The following is a 24,189-nucleotide window of genomic DNA, read 5'->3' on the forward strand; positions in this document are numbered from 1 at the left end:
GAATTTAAAACTGCATTGAAACTGTTGAATTCTAAAGTTATTTATTTGAAAATAGAACATTGGTTAGGTTCGAATCCAAAATTTAGAGTAATCCAGAATGAATCTGTACTGAAAGTAATGTTTGTTCTTTTTTTATATATGCACAGAAATCATTCTGGAAATGAGGGTGCCTGTTACCATGGAAAAAAACTGAATTGTTTCAGAAAGTCCTGGGTTACTATCCTTGGATTACCCCCTACCTCCAATTCTGATAAGAGAGGCTATGTTGGTTAGGGTTTGTACTAGTTCTTTCACTGGGTGAATCTGATTGTTACTTTATGTCTCTAGGGCATTCATAATCAGCTTTCAGCAGACCTATGACTTTTCTGTAGCCTGGAGATGGAATTTGCTCCTGGCTGGAATACCAGCATGAAGTCCTCTTTTCATGGAGCAAGCTGAATCTTTACATATTAAATCAAGAATAACAGATGGAATTCAAGTGAGCTCTCATACCCATCCCTAGCAAAGGATGGTCAGTCAGGTTTAAAGATTTTCAGTGAAAAGCATGAAATTTACTGATCCCTTTTAGAAGTATATCCCACAGTAATGTATCTGCTCATGGATTTATGTAATGTTCAATTTACCCCATTTAATTTCAGTAAAAAGACATTAAAGCACAACTTAACTCTATTTAATCTTCCTATTGTAAATTATCTTTTAATTAGATACAGAACCAAGGTCAAGAAAGCCAAGCTGTTTAAATACTGTATACAATATTTGTAGAGCCTTTTTTAAAGTATACATAGGTAAAGCAAAACAAGTACTATAAAACTGGACGTTGGAGAAACCCAAAGTATATTTTAATTCTTACAGAGTTGATATACCTAATACTGTGTTTCTCATTTACAGCATAAAAGCTTTGCTGCATATGCAGAATATACCTACCTTGATTGAAGGGCAGCTAGCAGTGTCTTTTCTTCACATACACCGCTAACATAGAGTTGTTTAGTTATTGTATTTGTTCCTCAGTTCATTTTTAATATGTGAGATCTATATATTCCTTTTGGTACACATTGTTATTTGCATTAGATGAGTGACCTTTGTGTCTTGAGCAATATTGAGGAGCAAGAGTAATGACATTGGCATTGCACTGATACTCTTCTAACAATATAGAATTCTAGAATTTTAAGGAGAAAGGGTGACCTTACAGTCTCATTCCTTTATATATATGTAATTAAATGAGTTAGATACCCAGAGACATGGGGGTTTTGTTGTAAACCCATCATACTGTTATTTATATGTCCCTACTAAACTTGGTAGCATTTTAAGACCTGTAATGCTATTCTTGTTTTCCTTAAAAATAGGAAATGTGGAGGGATCATTTGCAAGCATGAAAAGGAAAACCAGTTCAGGTGGGAGTAAGGTCTTCAAGGAAAGTGTACCCAAACCAGTCAAACCAATGGTATGAATTAAACAGAATGTTTTGGTAATTTCAACCGTAATTAAGGTTCCATGACTTCTGCTGATGTTGCTTTACATGTACCAAACATACTTTTTTTTTCTGTTTTTGGAATAAGAAAATAGCATTCTTTGTTTATCAAACCCATAAAAAATGACCTTTTTAAACCATAAAATCTAATTGACCCTAAAAACTATTTCATTCCATTTTTTTATTTTAATATTTTATTCCACCTCAGTTACTTCTATAGTTGTATGTCATACTTCTGTGTATATGAGGAGAGCTATAGCTCCTTTCAGGTCAGCCTTAAGATGTCATGGCACAGAAGTAGTCAGAAGGCAACATTTTTTATAAAGGAACGAATTTGGAGTGCCTTGCTGGCTCAGTTGGTAGAGCATGCGGCTCTTGATCGTGGGGTTATGAGTACAAGCCCTACACTGGGCATAGGACTTACTTCTCCCCCACCCCAACCCCCATAAAAGAAAGAAAAATGAATTCAGGGTAATAGTAATTAGCATGGTTGATTTTCCTTTAAAAATGTTTTCCAAATGATAAATGTGTATTTTTAACAACCATCAGTAGGGAAGGGTTCATAGTGGAAAATCTATAATCCTTTTCCTACCTGTAGTACTAATCCATTGAGACCATAGCTTTTAAATGTTTCTGGTGGGTTTTTTAAATAGTATTTTTAAGTTTACTTAAGGAACTTCTACCCCCAAAGTGGGGTTCGAACTCAGGACTCCAAGATCAAGAGTTGCATGCTCTTCCAGCTGAGCCAGCATTAGAAGCACTAAATGTTTCCGGTTTTTGTTTTTATTTTACCTAAGCAATGTACTCACCTCTCTGTAAGTAACTCTAGGCTTTGTTGTTAACACTAAGTTAATTATATTTCTGTGCCATCAATTATACCTACTATCTCTTGACCTCCTTATTTTTGTCCCTAACCTTTACCTTCATTTAGTACAGATGGTCCCTGACTTAGAATGGTTTGAATTACTTTTTTTTTTTTTTTTTTTTTTTTTTTTAACTTTATGATGGTGTGCAAAAGCAATATGCATTCATTAGAAGCTATACTTTGGATTTTGGTCTTTTCCTGGGTTAGTAGTATGCAGTATGATATTCTCTTACAATGCTGGGCAGTAGAAGTGATCTGCAGATGTCAGCCACATGATTATGAGGGTAAATAATGATACACTTAGAACCTTTCTGCACACATATAGCCATCCTGTTTTTTACGGTTAGTGCAGTATTCAATAAATTACATGAAGTATTCACTTCATTATAAAATTGACTTTGTGTTAAATTATTTGGCCCAACTGTAAGCCAATGTAAGTGTTTTGAGAATGTTTAAAATAGGCTAAGCTGTAATGTTAGGTATATTAAGTGCATTTTCAATTTATGATATTTTCAGCTTACTATTGTTTTAATGGTACATAACTCCATTGTAAATTGAGGAAGATCTGTAATGGAATTTAGGTTGAGGGAGGACTGTCGCATACATGAAAGCATTGAGAAAGTAGGGTGACTTTGGGGGCAGGATATGTATAGGTAAGGGGCACCTACTCGAATAGAAATTGCTTTGGAACTGATGTAGAGTTAAAAAGTAAACTGAAAACAAGGAAGTTATATCTAGATTGAGGTAATAATTAGAAGGTGAAGATAGAAGGAAAAGACTATGAAAGGAAGGAAAGGCAAAAATGATGAAAAGGCACAAAGATCAAGGTTTTAAACCTGAGAAGGGCAGGGTAGGAAGGGAAAAGAGTGCTGTGTGGGAGGGAAGACATCCATGTAGGGACTGCAACCAAAAACCTTATTCCTAAATGGTAATCCTTTTAATGTGCCCACGTTGCCCTTCCAACCTTCTATCACCGACTCTCTCAGCTTAATTCAGTAGATTAATACTTTGTTCACTGGGCCTTTGAGGAGCTGCTTCTTTTCCAGACATAACTCCTTATACTCTTTGTTACTTTCCATAGGTCTTATTTAGATTTTTTACATCACCCAGCAGTTTTTTTCCCAATACCTCTTTCCATTAAACTGTTTATGCTTTTTTTTTTCTCTTCTGCCTATTTCACTTTCTGTCATACTTAACAAATGCTGCTTCCTGAATAGTTTGCTTCCTTGACCTTTTCTTTAGTCTTTAACTCTGGCAGTTTAGGTCTGGCTTACATCATTAATATGAAAATTGGTCTGAAAATTCTGCAGCCTTTCGAATTACAGATAACAAAAAAAAAAACGAGCACTTTACTTGTCCAGAGGTAACATGATGACTGGCATTGTCAGACTGAGAATATGGGTTTGCTAGCCAAAATCTTTCTTGTTTTATTTTAAAAGCATTTTGTGTGTGTATGATAAAAATATGCTCATTCAGGAAACTTAGACTTAAATTAAGTCCTAATCCTATTTCCTAGAATTTACTTAATATTCTGGAGTATTCTTTAATGTACTGTTTTTATACAACTAAGCCAATACTTGTCAATATTCAGCTTTTTAAAACATAATCACAGCTCTTTAAAATTTTTTTATGTAAATATTTTAAATGGCTATAGGTAAGCCATTTTACATACCAGTTACCCTACTAGAGGTGTAGATTGTTTTGGATTTTTCTCTGTTACACATTATGCTGCATGGGCTTCTGATTAAAAACATGATGGGTGCCCCAAATGCTTTAATACTAGCTTCTTCCTAAAACTGGACTGAAATGACATATTTTTAAAAGTAGTAATCTATAGAGACGAAGCATGGAAAAGAAAACAATGCCAGAATATTTTTGGAAGATGGAAAGCAGACAGAGGAGTAGAAACTGATTTAGTAGTAGAGCACATGTAGTTCAAACCTAATTGTCTACAGGAGTGTTTATTTTAAAAGCAAGATGATTTGTTCCTTAAGACTCAAAGACCTAGAGCTAGGAGAAAACAGACCTTGCAGAATGTGGGTATGAAATGTTGGGCTGAGAGTGGGGATTGGTTGACAATGTATTTCCTTCTACCCAGTAAGGTAAGTAGCTAGGTTACTACTCTATCCTTACCATGGAAGTAGAAGTACTCTTGAGAATTTAAAACAAGTCTTCAGATTGAGATACTGTTATAGATTGGAAATGGAGATCAATTAAAATTCTGTATACTTGGATAGTAGATTCCTGGTTTCTAGAATGCTGACAGTTAAGTCTCAGGGAAAAGGAGACAGGATCCTTTTCTGTAGAAATTCCATCATCCCAGAGAAAAGACCTTCAAAGAGATTCAGACATTTGGAGATTTTCCAATGAGAAAGCAAAGTTCCCTACCCAGTGAACCTCAAAGTATGAACAAACTCAAGAATTACCAGGCTAAAAAAAAAAAATTTTTTTTTTAACATTTATTTTTGAGAGAAAGGAGACACAGAATCTGAAGCACGCTCCATGCTCCAGTATGTCAGCACAGAGCCTGACATGGGACTGGAACTCATGAACCGCGAGATAATGACCTGAGCCGAAGTCCGATGCTTAACTGACTGAGCCACCCCTCAAGAATCACCAGATTTTTGAAGATTGCTCCACCAGTAATGACCAAGACCAAAACAGGATCAATACAGGGAGAAGAAAATCTGAAAATATAACTGTCTTCAAAGATAAGATATTGCATCCATGAGAAAAGTACGGAATGCTTTATATAAAGTAGATTTTGTAAATTATAATTCACATAAAATTTAGTTAAAACATTTGAAGTTTAAGGAGTACAATAAAAATTTTAAAATACAGAATGTTTGAAATTACAAGACCACTCCAGAAGGTTCAACATCTGGCTAATGGGACTTCTTAAAATGGAATGAGGCAAAGTATTAAAAAAATAATCAGGGAGGGGCTCCTGGGTGGCTCAGTGGTTATATGTCTGACTTCAGCTCAGGTCATGAACTCACTGTTTGAGCTCTACACTGGGCTCTGCGCTGACAGTGTGGAACCTGTTGGGATTCTCTATCTCTCTCTCTCTGCCATTTAAGGACACTCCTTTCTACTTTGAAAAAGCCTACTGCACACCCCACGCAATGAATGAAAAAACACCCACAGCGGGCCATATTTTGTTTCAGAACATTAGGAAAATGAGACAGCCCAAAAAATGGAATTGGGTATAAGAATTTCATCGTTTCTTAATGATACGGGAAGCTAGGACAATGAAGCAGTGACTTAGAAGTTTTGAGTCAAAATTATTATTTTTTAATATTTATTTTGAAAGTGAAGAGGGTAAGGGTAGAGAAGACAATCAAAAGCAGGCTCTGTGCTGTCAGTGCAGAGCAGGACTTTGGGCTCAAATTCAAACCATGAGATCATGACCTGAGCTGAAATCAAGATGCCCAACTGAGCTACCAAGGCACCTGAGTCAAAATTATTTCTAAGTATTCCCAGCTGAGGTGTCTGTAGACTAAAGATACTTTCATATATTCAAGGTCTCAAAACATTTTCGTCTTTCATTATCTTTTTCCTGGGAAGCACCTAAATGATACACTCGCCAAAATGGAGGAGTAAGCCATACAAAAGAAAGACAGCTACAACATAGGAGCTGGTTATGTCTGAAATGAGTGAAGAGAAATCCAGAATGTCAGCTGTGCAGCAAGCCTAAGCAGCCATTCCAATACATAGAGGACCAGAAGGATGAAATAGTCTGGAGAAGATCAACAAAATGAAAGGAGCTGATATATTATCTAATATATTTTTACCATGTATAAAATTACATTGCAATTAACTGGAATGCAAGGAAAAAATTAATATTGGGTACATAGAAAAGTAATCAAAAAGAAAAAAATGTAAAAAAGAAGGTATGGTCTTTTGGCAGTCAGTAACCATATAGTCCTAATGTAAACTATTATATCAGAGTTGTCAAATACTAAGACGAAGAAAGGAAATGGTCTGTATTTATGTTTTAAATCAGTGAATACAAATGTAGTAGAAGTTTTCATATTATTTTGAAAATGTCTTTATAGAATGCAATGAGATATGTGTGTCAAGATATGCTGTGTGCTTTTAACAGACTTGCTGAGATGTAATCACATACCATATTATTCACCTATTTAAAATGTACAGTTCAGTGGTTTTTAGCATATTCAGAGTCAGGCATCTGTTAGCTCGATTTTAGTCCATTTTTATTACCCCAAAACAAAACTCTGCAGCCTTTTACTAGTCATGTGTTTTTTAACAATCTTTCAGGGGGCACCTGGGTGGCTCAGTTTGTTGGACGTCTGTTGATTTCCGTTCCGGTCATGATCCCATGGTTCAAGGGTTCGAGCCCTGCATCAGGCTCTGCACTGACAGTGTGCAGCCTGCTTGGGGTTCTGTCTCTCCCTCTCTGCCCCTACCCCGTGCTCTCTTTTTCTCAAAAATAAATGAATAAACTTTAAAAAGGAATCTTTTAGGAGCTGCTGGGTGGCATAGTTGGTTAAGTGTCGGACTCTTGATCTCATTTCAGATCTTGATCTCAGGGTCGTAAGTTCATGCGTCACTTTGGGCTCCGCACTGGGAGTGAAGCCTACCTTAAAAATCTTTTAGTAATAGTTGACTTAAAATCTATACTTATTACTTTGATAAAATAAAAAATGTATCAAACTACTCTTTTTTTTCCCCTTAATTAAGGACAATCTACAGAGGTTTGCTTTATTGCTAAAATACTTTCCTGTGATGTACTAATAAATAGTAACACTAACATGTGAAAGTGTCACCCCACTCTTGCTGAAATTTATGAATTTGTTTAAAAATACTTAATGTGAACATGCAAGAAATGTGGGTTTTTAAGATGTGATGGGGGCGGGCACCAGGGGGTGCTCAGTTGGTTAGGTGTCTGACTTTGGCTCAGGTCATGATCTTGCAGATTGTGAGTTCAAGCCCCGTGCTGGGCTCTCTGCTGACAGCTCAGAGCCTGGAGCCTGCTTCAGATTCTGTGTCTTCACCTCTCTCTGCCCGTCCCCTGCCTGTCTTCCGTTCTCTCTCTTTGTCTCTCAAAAATAAACATTAAAAAATTTTTTTAATAAATGAAAATTAAAAAAAAAGGTACACTGTGATTGGGAACCTTTCAAGGGCTGATTTGTATTGGTATGCTTCTCTGTTCAGGTCTCTTGTTCACTTGAATTTTGCAGTCTTAATTTTTTCTTAAGAAATTAGAATACTTCTTAAGATGTACTTTTTAAAAATTCTTTTCATTTTACAATTGAAGAAACAGGATGGGCAACAGACCAGGACTCAATGAATAGTAACCTAACTGAACCAGATTTCAAACTTAGACATTTCTCACATCCTTACCTATGTTCTTATTTTACCATCCTATTAAGAAACATCTCTTAGTTATTTTCAAAACTATATTGAACATCTGATTTCCCTTTAGCATTTCAGTGTTGACTTCTGATTAAAACTAGATTGGCACATTTATCCCTCATTTCTCCTAAAGACAACATATAAAGGAATACAAGATAATTATACATATAAGCTGACAGCAATGAAGAAAAATAGGATAGACTCAATAATGAATAAAAATCCTGCAAAGTAGGAACCAAATGGGTATGCACTAGAGCTATATAAGGAAAAAACTACAGCTTAGGTAAAATACAGAGAGCTTTGAACTGTGGAGAAGGATGGGCCTTGAAGGAACTAGGCGTTGATGTGAAGATATAAGTTGGATAAGGGGCTAAAAATGGGGATTAAGTGAAAATGAGGATATATAACTTTCATTTGGTGGGGGGAGAGCAAGAGACAGCGTGAGCTTAAGGATCTTAAGGCACCCCTAAGATTTTAAGTAATCTCCACACCCAACGTGAGGCTCGAACTCACAACCCTGAGGTAAGAGTCGCATGCTCTTCTGAGGGCCAGGCACCCCTCCCTCCAGGATTATTTTAAGAAGAAGGCTGGCATTCAATAAACTATAGTCACGGTACTCTCAATCATCTTTCAGTGTCTATTAATCATATGCAGGAAACTAAGATAAAATTTGAGAAAAGCCTTCAACATGAAAGAGAGGCCAATGTGAAAAGAAAAAAATAGCCTGGAGGAAATAACTTAGAAGTTAAAACAGAAATCAAGGTATTGATGTTGAAGAATTCATTGCACCCACCCAAAACGAACAGGATGCTATGAAAAAGAAACTTGGGGTGCCTGGGTGGTTCAGTTGCTTAAATGTCCAATTCTTGATTTAGGCTCAGGTCATGATCTCATGTTTGGTGGGATCAAGCCCTGTGTCTAGCTCTGCACTGACAGTGCAGAGCCTGCTTGGGATTCTCCCCTCTCTCTCTCAAATAGATGTTAAAAACAAAACAAAGAGCTCTTAGAAGTTTTAGTGATTACAGAGGTGCTTGGGTAGCTAGCTCAGTCAGTTAAGCCTCCAACTCTTGATTTGGGCTCAGGCCTCCTCTCACAGTTATGAGATAGAGCCCCATGCCTGGTTCTGTGCTGGGCATGAAGTTTGCTTCCCTCTCCCTCCCCTGCTTGTGCTCTCAAAAATTTTTTTTTCAATGATTACAAAGTTAAAAAAATTTTTATTTTATTTTTTTTGTTGTTGTTTATTTTTGAGAGAGGCATGAGTAGGGGAGGGGCAGAGAGAGGGAGACAGAATCTGAAGCAGGCTCCAGGCTGCGAGCTGTCAGCACAAAGCTCGACACTGGACTCAAACTCAAGGATTATGACCTGAGCCAAAGTCAGACACTTAACCGACTGAGCCACCCAGGTGCCCCAATTTTCTCTTGGTTTTAAGGGGCCCCCAAAGCATTCCTTTTAATAATGATAAGACCACTACCATCTGGCACCCACTTTATCACAACAAACTGCTTAAGAAACCAGTCCCAAGGAGGAAGCTGTAATCTTAACTGATTACTCAAACTTCTAAGACTCTTCAAGGCCTAATCCCATCATGGTGTGTGTGTGTCTGTGTCTGTGTTTGAGAGAGAACATGCACCTGAACAACAGAGAGGTGAGAGCGGGAGAGAGACAAAGAATGAATCTTGACTCAACGTGGAACCCCATGCAAAGCTCGATCACACAACCCTGGGATCATGACCTGAGCCAAAATCAAGAGGCCAGAAGCTCAGCCAACTGAACCACTCAGGAACCCTGCCTCAATCATACTTTTGATCTTGGTCTACTTTATTCACCCAATTCAAGACTCAGGGTTATTTGACAACACCTAAACTTTTAACCCTGTAAAGCTATTGCATGATCTAACCCAGTCTAACTGGCCCTCTCTTCACCTTCTTCCACCATGCCCTAATTCTTAGAATTGTCAGGAGCAAAATTGAATCTTTATTACTTCCTGAGGCCACTCTTTCCCCCAGAGTCTCCTCAACTGGTGTTTATATTTTTTTTGTTTTATCCTGTCATCTTTGAATAGAGACAGTTACACTTATCTTCCAACTTGTATTCTGTTTATGATTGCCTAATTGTTCTCAGTGTAATGTTGAATGAGTGTTGAGAGAAGAAATTAATTTAATGTAATTTTTAAATTTTGAACTAGCCTCATATTCTTGGAATGAACTCCACTTGGTCATGATATATTATCCTTGTTATATGATGTTGGGTTCAAGTTACTAATATATCTTTTTAATGTCTATTTATTTTTGAAAGAGCATGAGCAGAGGAGGGGGAGAGAGAGGAGGGGACAGGGGATCCAAAGTGGGCTCTGCACTGACAACAGCGAGCCTGGTGTGGGGCTTGAACCCATGACCTGAGCCAAAGTTGGATGCTCAACTGACTGAGCCACCCAGGTTCCCACAAGTTACTAATATATTTTGTTGAGAGTTTTTGCATCTGTGTTCATGAGGGATATTGCTCTGTAGTTTTCTTGTAATGTCTTTGGTTTGGCTAATGATAGTCTCATAAGATGAATTGAGAAACTTTCCCTCCTGTTTCATTTCTTGAAGACATTTTGTAATACTCATATTATTTCTTTAAATGTTTCACATAATTTGCCTGTGAAACCATCTGGACCTGGGGTTTTCTTTTTTGGAAGATTTTGGGTACAAATTCAGTGTTTTTAATAGATATAGAACTATTCAGATTGTCTCTTTCATTTTGAGTAGATTTGGGGCTTTTCAAGGAAGTGGTCCATTTCATCCAGAATGTTAAATCTATGGGTATAGATATTTCTTTTTTTTTTTAATTTTAATTTTATTTTTTTAATTTACATCCAAATTAATTAGCATATAGTGCAACGATTTCAGGAATAGATTCCTTAATGCCTCTTACCCATTTAGCCCATCCCCCCTCCAACAGCCCCTCCAGTAACCCTCTGTTCTCCATATTTAAGAGTCTCTTATGTTTTGACCCCCTGCCTGTTTTTAGATTATTTTTGTTTCCCTTCCCTTATGTTCATCTGTTCTGTGTCTTAAAGTCCTCATATGAGTGAAGTCATATGATATTTGTCTTTCTCTAATTTCACTTAGTGTAACACCCTCCAGTTCCATCCATGTAGTTGCAAATGGCAAGATTTCATTCTTTTTGATTGCTGGGTAATACTCCATTGTATATATATCCCACATCTTCTTCATCCATTGATGGACATCTGGGCTCTTTCCATACTTTGGCTATTGTTGATAGTGCTGCTATAAACATTGGGGTGCATGTGCCCTTCAAAACAGCATACCTGTATCTATTGGATAAATACCTACTAGTGCAATTGCTGGGTTGTAGGGTAGTTCTATTTTTAGTTTTTTGAGGAAACTCCATACTGTTTTCCTGAGTGGCCGCACCAGCTTGCATTCCCATATGGGTATAGATGTTTCTGTAGTATTCCTTTATTGTTCTTTTAATGTCTGTGGGATATCTAGTGATAGCTCCTGTTTCATTCCTGATATTGGTAATTTATATCTTCTCCATTTTTTTCTTACTCATTCTGACTAGAGATTTATCAATCATTGCTTTATGAAAAAATCAGCTTTTGGTTCCATTTATTTTTTTTACTATTTTTTTTAACTTTGATTAATTTCCCTTTAATATTTATTGTTTACTTCTGTTTGCTTTGGGTTTAATTTTTGCTCATTTTTCTTAGGGTGGAGACTTCAGGTACTGATTTTAGATCTTTTTTTTCCTCATGTAAACATTTAATGCTAAAAATTTTTCTCTAAGCACTGCTTTAGATTTATCTCACACAAATCTTACTATGTTGTATTTAATTTTCTTTCAGACTAAATTGTTTTTTTTAATTCTTTTGAGACTTCCTCTTTGATCTAAGGACTAGTTTATTGTTTAATACCAGATATTTAGGGATTTTCTAAATATTTCTAATAATTGATTTCTAATTTAGTGCTCTTATAGTCTGATAACATGTTTTTCAGATTTTTGTTACTTAAATTTGTTAAGATTTGCCATATGGCCCAGAATATTGTCCATATTGGTAAGTGTTCCATGTGTACTTGGAAAGAATATGTAATCTGATATTTTTGGGTGGAATATTCTGAATGTCAGGTAGGTCAAGTTGGTTGATGGCATTTCTCAGGTCATCTCTATCCGTACTGATTTCCTGCGTATTTATCAATTACTGAGAGCAGAATGTTGACCTCTCCAATTATATTTATGGTTTTATTTTTTTATATACTTTTTTTTTCATCTTTTTGCCTTGTGTATATTGAAGTTCAGTTAATTTAGGTGCCCTGTGTTGGAGATTTGACATCTATCATTTTCTAATGTCCCTCTTTGTCTCTGATAGTATTCCTAGTTCTGAAGTCTATTTATGTGAAATTAACTATATACTCCAGCTTTCTTCTGGGTAGTGTTTGCATGATATATTTCTCTCTATCCTTTTACTTTTAACATATCTGTGTCTTTATTTTTAAAGTAGATTTCTTGTAATTATCATATATACAATTGGATCTTGCTTTTTAATCCAGTCTAACAATCTTTTTATTTTTTAAAAAAAAAATTTTAAGGTTTATTTATTTTTCAGAGACAGAGATAGCATGAGTCAGGAAGGGGCAGAGAGAGAGGGAGACACAGAATCTGAAGCAGGCTTCAGGCTGTGAACTATCAGCACAGATCCTGACATGGGGCTCGAACTCACATGACTGCGAGATTATGACCTGAGCTGAAGTCAGATGCTTAAACCGGCTGAGCCATCCAGGCACTCTTATTTTTTTTTTTTAAGATTTTGTTTTTAAAGTAATCTCTACACCTAGGGTGGGGCTTGAACTTACAACTCTGAGATCAAGAGTTGCATACTTCACTGACTGCACCAGCTAGGCACCCCCTCCCCCATCCTTTTAAAGATTTTACCTACAATCTCTTTTAATTTGTGTGTTTAGACCATTTACATTTAAAGTGATGATTGGGGCGCCTGGGTGGCTCAGCCAGTTGAGCATCCAGTTTCAGCTCAGGTCATGATCTCCTGGTTCACAGGTTCAAGCCCTGAGTCAGGTTCTATGCTGACAGCTCGGAGCCTGGAGCCTGCTTCATGGATTCTGTGTCTCCTTCTCTCTCTGACCCTTCCCCGCTCACACTCTGTCTCTCTCTCAAAAATAAACATTTAAAAAAAGATAAAAAAGTGATCATTGATATGGTTAATTTAAAATTCTCAGTAGCTTTTTTAAATTTCACAGCCCAGATTCCTGAAGTTTAGACATATATACTCCTTGTTATTCACCTTCTTCTTTACCCAACCTAGATTCTATTAACCATCATAATTATTCCTTGTCCCTCACTTCCTGATCTTTGCAAAGTCTCATGTGTCTGCCTACTCAATTGCTATACCTACATAGCAGAATTTACCTGGAGAAAAACACACAGTTATGCTGAATGTTCTCCCTGTGAGCTGATAACCACTATTTTCAAGTGTGCTTTTAGCACTTAGCTTCAATGTTATATCTCGCTAATCATTTCAGTTTTCCATTCTCTGATGTGACTATGACTGTTGTACAACTTACTTGCTTCAAATTTCCAACAGCTACTTCTAATTTCTCACAGCTAATGAACTAATTTATTTTTCTAACTTTTTTTTTTTTTTGAGAGAGAGCACAAGTGGGGGAGGTGCAGAGAGAGAGGGGGACAGAGGATCCAAAACAGGCTCTGTGCTGACAGCAGCAAGTGCAATGCAGGGCTTGAACTCACAAACCATTAGATCATGACCTGAGCCTAAGTCTGGTGCTCAACCAACTGAGCACCCAGGCACCCCTGAACTAATTTCGTATATTATTGAGAGATACAAGCAAGGAGCACTGCATCTTTTCATTATCAAGTGTAGTGGTCTACTGGCATCTATTATATACTATCTTCTGTCTTATCTGTTTTCAGATTTTCCTCCCATCTTTTTCTCTTAACATTATTTCTCCCTTTTTACTTCAACCTGGAAACTTGTAATATCTCCATCTTAAAGAGAAAAAGGAAGCCTTTATAGGCTCCATACCCTGTCCAGTCCAGGATTTGAACTCGTGCAACCGTCTCCATGCTTTTCACCCCTGTGCAGAACATTTCAAACTTAGGTTTAAAAAAACAGAATCTTTGCACTCTCTTCACCTCCACCCAAAACTGCTGCTTCCTCCATCTTTCCTTAGGTATTTGAAAGGTATTATTTACCCTGTTGCTCAAGCCAACCACCCCCCAAATCATCCTTCACATCTATCTCTGCCTAATGGCCCATATTCATTAGCAGCTCTTATTAGCTCAACCTTTAAGTATGCAGTTGACCTTTGAACAGCACAGCTTCTAACTGTGGGTCCACTCTGTGGATTTTTTTTTTCCACTGAATACAGTACAGGTACTGTAAATGTATTTTCTCTTATGATTTTCTTAATGTCCTTTTCTCTAGCTTAATTATAAGAATATAGTTTATAATACATATAACATACAAAATATTTGTTAATCAACTGTTTATGTCATCTGTGAGGCTTCTGGTTAGTAGTAGGCTACTAGAAATTAAGTCAAAAGTTATATGTGAATTTTCAACTACCCATAGGTTTGGTGCCTCCAACCCCCACAGTGTTCAAAGACAACTGTTCTGTCCTGATTTCTACCTACTGCTGTTGCTACCTGCCTAAGCAAGCCACTTTCACATTTGCTTTGACTATTAGACATCCTCCATCCTTCCACTCTTGAGTTTCTATTGTCCGTCTGCCATGTGGCAGCCAGAATGTTATCTTTTTAAAGTGATACTTTCAGCTCAAAATGAATTTTAACTAAATTTAGAATAAAATCTGTTTTCTTACCATGGCCACTACACTTTGTTACCTTACTGCCTGCTCTGCTTCTGACTATTCCTCCAGGTTTATCCCATCTCTCCCTTGCTCACCCTCTTCTAGACATACTAGCCTCATAATATTTGTCAAGAACTTCATGCTTCTTGCAAGCTCTGGTCCTTGGAAAACCCTGTTCTATCTGCCTGGAATAGTCTTCCCCCAGATCTTCACATATGTTGCTCAATCATTTTATTCATGTTGAAGTTCAAACGTCAGGCCTTTCCTGATCATTCTAACGAAAACAACATCTGCTTCCATTCCCCTGTCCCTCTACTTGTTAATTTTTTAATGGTATTTACTATTAACCTTTTTATTTATTTGTGTGTTTGTTTGCTTTAAAGTTTATTTATTTTGATAGAGAGGGAGGGTGAGCATGGGGGAGGGGCAGAGAGAGAAGGAGAGAGAGAATCCCAAGCGGTCTCCTTACTATCAGTACAGAGCCCGACATGGACTTGAACTCATGAACTGTGAGATCATGACCTGGGCCAAAATTAAGAGCCAGATGCTTAACTGACTGAGCCACCCTGGTGCATCTAACCTTTTAATTTTATCCAACGTGAGGATTGAGATTTGTCTTATTTGCTACTTTATCTCCAATGCCTAGAACATTGCCTGGAACATAGAAAAATATGTAGGTCAGTCACCAGTAAATATTTGTCGAGTAAATGAATAGTAAATAAAGTAGAATATGTCTCAATGAGGGTCAAAAAGCAGAAAATAGAAGCAAGAATATGAAGCATGTACTGGCATGTACAGAAGTTCAGCAGCTAATCCCAGAAAGAAAACAAACTATCAGTGGAGAATAGAAAAAATGTGGGATTATATTACCAAATAAATAGTACAAGAACATCTCAGGGCTGTGTCCTGATTTCAGTTTCCAGATTGAAAGATTTTCCAGCTTAGTGCAATCAATGAAAAAAAACATATATCTTTGTCAAAATTTAGAGCCCTGAGCAGAAACAGTGATCCTAAAATGTCCCTTGAAAGAAAAGAGCAAGAATCAATAGCATCAGATTTCTTAAAAACTCACTGTATTCTAGAAGACAGTATAAAAGTTTTTAAACACTGATAAAATTATTTTCCAAGTTTTTTTTAACTTTTTATTTTAAAATTATTTTTATTATTTAAAAAAAAATTTTTTTTTAACGTTTATTTAATTTTGAGACAGAGAGAGACAGAGCATGAACAGAGGAGGAGCAGAGAGAGAGGGAGACACAGAATCTGAAACAGGCTCCAGGCTCTGAGCTGTCAGCACAGAGCCCGACACGGGGCTCGAACCCACAGACCGTGAGATCATGACCTGAGCCGAAGTCAGACGCTTAACCGACCGAGCCACCCAGGCGCCCCTATTATTATTTTTTTTTTTATGTTAGAGTGCAAGCAGGGAAGAAGGACAGAGGGAAAGAGAGAGAGAATCCCACAATTGGCATGGAGACTGATGCAAGGCTCAGTCCCACAACCCTGGGATCATGACATGAGCTGAAATCAAGAGCTGGTTGCTTAACTGAGTCACCCAGGCACCACCCCTCCATCTAAATTTTCATTCATCAGTCATTTGGGATGGAATTAAACCTTTTGTTTTTAACATGCAAAGAGTCAAAAATATTGTACACACCATTGTAAGAAGTTGTTGATACTCTGCTGTAGGAAAATGGAGTATATCAAGAAATAAAGATACACAGAGTCAAAGAAATAGGACCTAATCCAGAAAAGCAATAAAGGAAGAACCCATGGTAACAATATACAAAGCTCCAAGCTTTATTAGAGCAGGATAGGTGGCTTTGGGTGAGAGGACTCTTAGAAAGACAACTTGATAAAATACTTGATATAGACACAGATTGCCTTATTTCATAACCTCATTTATTACCATGTAAGTCAGGCCCTTGCAGTTGTACACTTCATGTCCTATGTGGATGAAGCAACTGAAAATGCATAAGAGAAAGACCATTGTAGGTACTTTAGGACAAGACCCTATAGTAATAGGAATAGTTAACTTTGTTCTTCCTCTCTTCCTCCCTCCCTTCCTTTCCCTTTCTCCCTCTTCCCCTTTCTATTTCTCTCTCTCCCCCTTTCTTTCTTCCTTCCTCCCTCCTTCTATCCCTTCCTCCTCCTCCCTCCCTCCCTCCCTTCCTTCCTTCCTTCCTTCCTTCCTTCCTTCCTTCCTTCCTTCCTTCCTTCCTTCCTATGTATACTAAGTGCCCATAATTGTTCTGAGTACTTTTTACATGTATTAACTCATTTAATTTGATATTACAACAATCCTGTAGATCCTGTCCTCATTTTACAGGTAAAGAAATTGACAGATTAAATAATTTTCTCAAAGTTAACACAGCTAGAAAGTGCCATATTCAGAGTTTGAACTTCAGTACGGCTGTAGAGCTGATAGTCTTAACTAATATTCTGTAGGTCCACTTAAAGGACGAAATATAATTAAAATACACAACTTAGCTCTTTATGAGCCAAACACTTTCAAGGCAATAAATACTTGATAATCAATTTAACGAAATGTAGTGATAAATCTATATTGCAAGTTGGGGGGAGTTCTAAGAATGCCACATTTTTATTTCTTTTAGAGCAGATGGTAAATATATCCTGAATTTATAAAGTAAGAAATACTATTCAAAGCATATTATTTAAAAATATGGCTACTCTGAAGAAACGGTTTATATTACAAGATATTTTATTTCCTAAATGTTTCTCTAAGTACACATTGTGCTTCCTGCCTCTATGTATCTAAAATTACTGTTTCTTCTTTTGCATATGATTCTCTTCCATTTCTATACATTGAAATCTTATCCTTCAAGTCTACCCCCAAATGTTGCCACCTCCAAGAACCTTCCCAAATCTCTCAGAAGAACCCTTCCTTCCTTCCTTCCTCCCTCTCTTCCTTCCTTGTCTCCTTCCTTCCCTCCTCTTCCTTCCTCCCCTCCTTCCTTCCTTCCTTCCTTCCTTCCTTCCTTCCTTCTTCCCTTCCTTCCTTCCATGTGAGTGGGGGATGGACAGAGAGGAAGAGAGAATCTTTTTTTTTTTTAATTAACTTTTTAAAAATTTAAATCCAAGTTAGTTAACATATAATATTTCAGGAATAGAATTTAGTGATTCATCACTTAGATATAACACCCAGTGCTCATCCCAACAAGTGTCTTCCTTAATGCCCCTCACAACTTTTAGCCCTTCCCCTGACGCAACACCCCTCCAGCAGCCCTCAGTTCTCTGTATTTAAGAGTCTCTTAGGATTTTCTCCCTCTCTGTTTGTATATTGTTTTTGCTTTCCTTCCCTTATGTTCATCTGTTTTGTATCTTAAATCCCACAAATGAGTGAAATCATATGATACTTGTCTTTCTCTGACTTATTTGGCTTTGCATAAATACACTCTTGTTCCATCCAGTTGTTGCAGATGGCAAGATTTTGTTCTTTTTGATCACTGAGTAATATTCCATTGAATATATATACTACATCTTTGTCCATTCATCAGTTGATGGACATTTGGGCTCCTTACATACTTTGGCTGTTGTTGATATTGCTGCTATAAACGTTGGGATGCATGTGCCCCTTTGAATCAGCACTCCTGTGTCCTTTGGATAAATACCTAGTACTGCTATTGCTGGGTTGTAGGGTAGTTCTATTTTTAATTTTTTGAGGAACCTCCATAATGTTTCCCAGAGTGGCTGTACCCCTGTGCATCTCCACCAGCAGTTCAAAAGAGATCCTCTTTCTCCGCATCCTCGCCAACATCTGTTGTTGCCTGAGTTGTTAATTTTAGCCATTCTGACTAGTGTGAGATGGTATCTCATTGTGGTTTTTATTTGTATTTTCCTGATGATGAGTGATGTTGAGCATTTTTTCATGTGTTGGTTGACCATTTCGATGTCGTCTTTGGAGAAGTGTCTATTCATGTCTTTTGCCCATTTCTTCACTGAATTATTTGTTCTTTGGGTGTAGAGTTTGATAAGTTCTTTATAGATTTTGGATACTAACCCTTTATCTGATATGTCGTTTGCAAATACCTTCTCCCGTTCCTGTCGGTTGCCTTTTAATTTTGCTGATTGTTTACTTTGCTATCCAGAAGATTTTTTATTTTGATGAGGTCCCAATAGTTCATTTTTGCTTTTGTTTCCCTTGCCTTCACATATGTGTTGAGTAAGAAGTTGCTGCAGCCAAGGTCAAAGAGGTTTTTGCCTGCTTTCTCATCTAGGATTTTTCTGGCTTCCTGTCTTACATTTAAGTCTTTCATCCATTTTGAGTTTATTTTTGTGTATGGTGTAAGAAAGTGGTCCAGGTTCATTCTCCTGCATGTCACCGTCCAGTTTTCCCAACATCGTTTGCTGAAGAGACTGTCTTTTTTTCTATTGGATTTCTGCTTTGTCAAAAGTTAGTTGGCCATACATTTGTGGGACAATTTCTGGGTTCTCTATTCTGTTCCATTGACCTGAATGTCTGTTTTTGTGCCAGTACCATACTGTCATGATGATTACAGCTTTGTAATATAGCTTGAAGTCCAGAATTGTGATGCCTCCAGCTTTGGTTTTCTTTTTCAGAATTGCTTTGGCTATTCAAAGTCTTTTCTGGCTCCATACACATTTAGGATTGTTTGTTCTAGCCCTGTGAAGAATGCTTATTTTGATAGGGATTATGAGAGAGAGAGAGAATCCTTATCAGGCTCCACACCCAGCCCTGAGCCCAACTCAGGTCTCCATCTCATGACTGTGAGATCATGAGCTGAGCCTAAATCAAGAGTCAGACACTTAACTTACTGAGCCAGCCAGGTGCTCCCCAGAAGAACTTTATAAGTATTTCAGTACATATATCCGTTATACTTTATGTTCTTGCTAGTCGTTTACCCTAGTTGGTTGTGAACTCCTTAAACACAATCTTGGTGCTTAATAAATGTCAAATGTGCATTGAAGAAATATCCAAAGGAACAGAGGAAATGGGACTAAAAATGGCACTATTAGCAACATTAATGGCATCAGAATGATGGAGCAGATGAGAACTAGTCATTGCATATTGGCAATAGTTTCAGCATTTTGTTAGTTTTCTTCCAGTAATCTGAGCAGTTTTGATCAACTCATGGAATTAGCAATCAGTTTAGAAGTTAGAAAATGGTGGGGTGCCTGGGTGGCTCAGTCAGCTAAGTGTCTGACTGTTGGTTTTGGCTTAGGTCATGATCTCATGGTTCATGAGTTTGAGCCCCACATTGGGCTCTGTGCTGACAGCACAGAGCCTGCTTGGAGTTTCTCCTCCCTCTCTCTTTGACCCTCCCCAATTTGCTCTCTCTCTCAAAAAAAAAAAAATTAAAAAAAATTATATATATATATATATATAATTTTTTTAATTAACTAAAATTTAAAATTAATTAAAATAAAAAAATTTATATATATATATATATATATATATATATATATATATATATATATATATATATATATATATAAAGAAGTTAGAGAATGGTGAGCCAAAATGGAAAAGTTTGGCTGTTAAAAAGGGAACTAAAATAATTACCAATAGAGTCAAGTGAAAGTTTGCTTTCTAAGGTAAGAGAAACTTGTGCATGGGCACATTTTGTGACAAAAGGAGAAAAGCCACTGGGGAGAGAATTGAAGATGCTGGGGAGATGGAAAATAATCTCTTGGTCAGAAAAGTGGGATATAGAACATATATAATCAATAAGTATATAAAGGGGTGCCTAGTTGCCTCAGTTGGTTGCAACTTGATCTTGGGTTTGTGAGTTTGAGCCCACAGTTGGATGTAAAATCTTGTTTTTTTTTTTAAAGAAACCTATAAAAATTGATATAAAATGCAATTTAAACATATTTTTTAAATTTTAATGTATTGTTACTATTTTGAAGGAATTATTGTCTGGAGTTAGATGGCTGCAAATATACACTGTCAGTAGGAGATGCCATAGAGATCTTTCAGGTAAATCTCATTTTGCTGGTGAGAAATTCAAGCTGAATTGTGATTTGCCTAAGGTCATCTATACACTGCTAATGAATCTTGTAGCTGGGATTTGAACTATTTCCAAAACTATATTCTCCCCATTTCTCTACCCAGTTTAGAATACATATCGGCTTCCTGATGAAATCCTACTTAACTAAATGTCACTTTTCTGAAACCTTTTAAGTTTCTTTGAACTCCCTCTCAGGCACAGTAAATTTTTTCTAGTCTCTTATATTTTTTGTGTAAACTATTCTTATATAGCACAATTAGTACAATTTGCTGTCATGTCAGTCATTTCCTCTTTAAGGGTTGGAATCCTGTCTTTTTACCTTTTTTTTTTTTTTTTTTTTTTTTTTTTTTACTTTTTATCCCTAGTGCAAAGACTGGCAGAGAACTGGTTCTTAGCAATGTTTTCAGATTGGAATTCTTATTATGAATCATTTTGGTCTGTGGAAATAGTCCCACAGGTGCTATTTATAAACCATGCCAAAGAGATCCAGGCAGTTTATGCTTATGAACAAAATTTTGAAAACATAAGGCATCTAAATAGCCAAATAGAAATGTGAGGTGTCTCAACTCAAAAGTCCCAAATGACTTGGGTGATTCTAGTGATTGGAATTTGAGGCCTCTGTAAAAGCAGGCTAAGGGCTATTCTAAGAAATGAATTGGAAAAAAAAGGAATATGAATTGAAAGCTTTGTTTATAAGGGTTGTATATTGATTATAATTTTTCTTTTAAGGGTCTATTACTACTTTACCTCCTTCACATATTTCTTATCCATACCTTTTAAGGTATATATAAAAAAAGATTTGAGGCAAGTTGTAAGAGCAAGTAAAATTAATTATAAGTAAATTAATTGTATTAGGTCTAAGAAGAAGAGAATAAAGAGTGAAGACCAAAGGACAAGAGGACTATGCAAGCATGAAATTGTTATGCATCCCAAAGTGCTTATGCCCTCTAAAAGGGGCCAAATCAAATACCATTAGTACTGTGTCCTGGCCAAAGTCCAGGATCTCTGGGTGATGTCTGTTGCTCTTCTTACTCTGATCCTGTCTGGATACTATGTAACTTGTGGACTAATTTGAAAACTTAACTGCATAACATACTCTATATAAAATAGTGCAGAAAAGTGGAAAATAGCTTAAAATATATAAATATTTCTTATTTAAACATTTAAATTTTATACAAATTACTGAAATATATGTTATTCAAATCATATAGCAAAATGTAGTTCATTGCTGCTTCTTATATCTGCAACTGGTCATGATGCAGTAGCTGATAAGTGTCACCATTATGATTTTTCTTTATTACAAATTCACTTTTAATTAGCTAACACCTCAATAGATTTGGTTTTTAAAAAATTTTTTTTAATGTTTTATTTTTGAGAGAGAGAGACAGAGAGATGGAGTGGGAGTGGGAGAGGGGCAGAGAGAGGGAGACAAAATGTCCAAATCAGGCTCCAGGCTCTGAGCTGTTAGCACAGAACCCGACGCGAGCCTTGAACTCACTAACTGTGAGATCATGACCTCAGCCAAAGTCAATCAACTGAGCCACCCAGGTGCCCTGAGGTTTTGTTTTGTTTTGTTTTGTTTTGTTTTGTTTTGTTTTGTTTTGTTTTGGAGATTACTAGTTTCCCCAGATTCCCCCACACCCCTTACTGCCACTGTTGTGGAACAGTAGTAATATAGATCATTCACCCCAATCAGTACTGTAACATTTTTTCTGTCAGTGACATACCCACTGTATTTAACACCTGGGGTGAATCATTTTTGAATACCTTTTATGCTACAAAATTATTTTCAGAAATCATGAAATAAATACAAAAAAACCTGAAAATTTTATTGAACATCATATATATATATATATGATGTTCAATAAAATAAAATTTAATGTTCAATAAAATTTAAAATTATATATATTTTAATATATATAATATATATAATATACATATAATATACATATAATATATATATTATATATATATATATAATATATATATATATAAAACATGCCACCCATGTTTTAAAATTTTGCAGTACAAAAAAGGAAAAGCAGGGGTGCCTGGGTGGCTTAGTTGGTTAAGAATCCAATTCTTGTTCTCAGTTTTTAACGTTTCAGCTCAGGTCATGATCTCATTTTATTTCTCTCAAAACAAATAACAACAAAAAAAAAGTAGTAGACTATGGTTTTATTTTTTTAATGTTTATTTTTAATTATTTTTATTTTTGAGAGGAGGGGAGAAGGGCAGAAAGAGAGGGAGGCAGAGGATCTGAAGTGGGCTCTGCGCTGACAGCAGAGAGCCTGATGCTGGGTTCAAACTCACAAATCATGAGATCATGATCTGAGCTGAAGTCAGACACTTAACTGACTGAGCCACCGGCATCCTTTTTTTTTTTTTTTTTTTTTTTTTTTTTAATTTTAGAGAGAGATGAATGAACAGGGGATAGAGGCAGAGGAAGAGACACAGAAAATCTTAAGCAGACTCCATGCTAAGCATGGAGCCTGACATAGGGCTCAATCCCACAACCCTGGGATCATGACCTGATCTGAAATCAAGAGTTAGAAAATCAAGTAAGCTACCCAGACACCCATCTCTTGCTGCATTTAAAGTTCTCTCTTCGTTGTTGCCTTTTGTCATTTTAATTCCTATGTATCTTGGTGTGGACCTCCTTGGGTTGATTTTGTTGGGGGGGCTCTCTGTGCCTCCTGGATCTATATTTCTGTTTTCTTCATGATTTGGGAAGTTTTTAGCTATTATTTCTTCAAGTAAATATTCTGCCCGCCTTTACTCTTCTGGGATTCCTATAGTGTGAGTGTTAATGCTTGATGGTGTTGCTGAGTTCCCTTAGTCCATTTTCATTTTTAAGTACTTTTTTCTTTGTCCTCTTCCATCTCAATCACTTTCTGTCCTCCGGGTTGCTGACCTCTTCTTCTGTTTCCTGTAGTCTACTATTTATCTATGCTAGTGTATTTTTGATGATTCTTCCCCCACCCCCCGCATTTTTAAATAAGTTATTTCTGCACCCAACATGGGGCTCAAACTCACAACCCTGAGATCAAGAGTCACATGCTCTACTGACAGCCACTCAGGTGCTCTATAGTGTATTTTTCATTTTAGTTATTCTTCATATTTGATTTTTTTTTATGTTTTCTGTCTCTTTGCTGATAGTCTCACTGAGGTCCTCCACTAACCCTGCTACTCCCAGGACAATGAGTATCTTTATGACCATTAATTTTTTTAAGTTTTTTTGTTTTGTTTTATTTATTTTTGAGAGAAAGAATGTGAGTAGGAAAGGGTCAGGGAGAGGGGGACAGAGGATCTGAAGTAGACCCTGCACTGACAGCAGTGAGCCTGATGTGGGGCTTGAACACATTAACCATGAGCCATGACCTGAGCTAAAGGTGGCTGCTCAACTAACTGAGCCACCCAGGCGCCCCATTATGACCATTAATTTAAATTCTCTGTTAGGCATGTTACTTATCTCTGTTTCATTGAGCTCTCTTGTTGACTTTGTCCTGTACTTTCATTTGGAACATACTCCTTTGTCTTCTCATTTTGTCTCTCTTTGTTTCTATGTGTTAGGAAAGTCAGATACATTTCCTGCTCATGAAAGTAGCGGCCTGGGGCAGCTGGGTGGCTCAC

This window comes from Panthera onca, chromosome B1 (genome assembly GCF_046562875.1).
Source record: "Panthera onca isolate mPanOnc1 chromosome B1, mPanOnc1 haplotype 2, whole genome shotgun sequence".
In the NCBI taxonomy this organism is placed as follows: domain Eukaryota; kingdom Metazoa; phylum Chordata; class Mammalia; order Carnivora; family Felidae; genus Panthera; species Panthera onca.